General features: G+C 35.9%; 1 protein-coding gene across 4 annotated transcripts in view; it reads right to left on the reverse strand.

The window, feature by feature from the left end:
- The window catches only part of STK38L (serine/threonine kinase 38 like), a 64,673-nt gene that overhangs the window by 43,347 nt on the left and 19,711 nt on the right, over positions 1-1,615 (reverse strand). The window lies entirely within an intron of this gene.

A 1,615-nucleotide genomic window follows, 5' to 3' on the forward strand; every position in this document is an offset into this window, starting at 1 on the left:
CTCCAGTTTGCCATGGAAACATTTGTGGGGCATTCTGAACAGTGCCCAATCCCTCGATGTCTAAAATATCACCTTTCTTGTAGGTTCACAATGTATTCTGCCAAACGAGTCACTCAGGTTTTCTAAAAGGCCTTGAGACTTGAGAACATAGAGCGGATGCCTTTCTTCTTCCCTTTGTGTTAGTCATTTTGGTGAATTACTGGAAGATGGCGGTTCTGGCCATAAGGGCACACACACAGTTTTAATATAAATGGGCTCATATAAAGTGTTCTAAAACTTGCTTTTCCCTTACTATCTTACAGACATCCTTTAATGTTTGTTAATACAAATAGATCCTTTTTATCCTTTTTAAGAAGCACATAATAATATTTCCTAACATGAAATGTTTTTGGCTAGACACTGTGCTTTATGTGTATCATCTCACTTAATCCTTATACCAATCCTAAAACCCATGTGCCATTATTATTCCCGTTCAGAGACGAGGAAAGTGAAACTCAACTGCATTAAGTAACTTGCCTAAAATCATATAGCTAAATGTGGTAGAGCCAGGATTTAAACTTAGGTCCCTCTGAAACTAAGCAAACATGGCACACTCCACCTTCTACAGTGCTGCAGTTTTAAACCAATGCCCACTAATAGATGTTAAGATGGGTTCCATTGAGGGGGTAATTTTAGTATCTCCACAGTGAAGGTAATTAGATCATGTATTGTTCACTCTTTCTCTTATTTCCTTATTATATGCTTCCAGACATGCAGTTGCTGAATCAGAGAATATTCACATTTAAAATTCTGATACACACTGCCAGACTCTTTTCCAGAGAGACAGTCACAATTGACCATCAAGTCATTAAGAGCCAATACAGGGCACTGCCCATCTTTTTCATCTTCAATAGCCTGATTTAAAAGGACCTATGATGTCTTAGTTTTGCTTATGCATTTCTTTGACTAAAATGAGTTAAGTATATTTTAAAGTATTATTTCTGCCTGATTTAAGTCTCTTGCCTACTTTTATATTGAAGAAATTCTTTAAACCATTCAGACTATATTTGAACAATATTCACAGCCCATTCAGAGGTATTTTAAATAGCTGAAATCATACCATATGCCAATATTTAAATAATTTCAATTTATTCAACTTAAGAAAAAAGTTAGAATATCCTTTAGTTCATCAAGAATCTATAGTTATTATATTAGAAGAAGGGTACTTTCCCATAAATCTGTAGAATTAAATGAAAACTGTCACACAACTCAAAGATTAAGAATATAAGTAAAAACATTGGTTCCCAAATTAAAATTTTCTATTATTCAGATGTGGCATTAAGAGTCTATAGTTTGGACCCTAACTATTTGGACTAGCATATATAATTTTTTAAAAATATGTTTTTACTGCTTTTTAGAGAGAGTAAAGAAGAGGGATAGAGCCCGGAACCAAGATGGCGGCATAGGTTAACGCCGGAGTTTGCTGCCTTGAACAACCATTTCAAAAGTGAAACTAAAAGACAGAACGGACACCATCCAGAACCACAGGAACACTGGCTGAGTGGAAGTCCTACAACTAGGAGGAAAGAGTAACGCATACGGACACTCAGAGGAGGCGCAGTGCTGAAGTCAAATT

The sequence above is a fragment of the Myotis davidii genome, unplaced genomic scaffold (genome assembly GCF_000327345.1).
Source record: "Myotis davidii unplaced genomic scaffold, ASM32734v1 scaffold535, whole genome shotgun sequence".
NCBI classification, from domain to species: Eukaryota; Metazoa; Chordata; class Mammalia; order Chiroptera; family Vespertilionidae; genus Myotis; species Myotis davidii.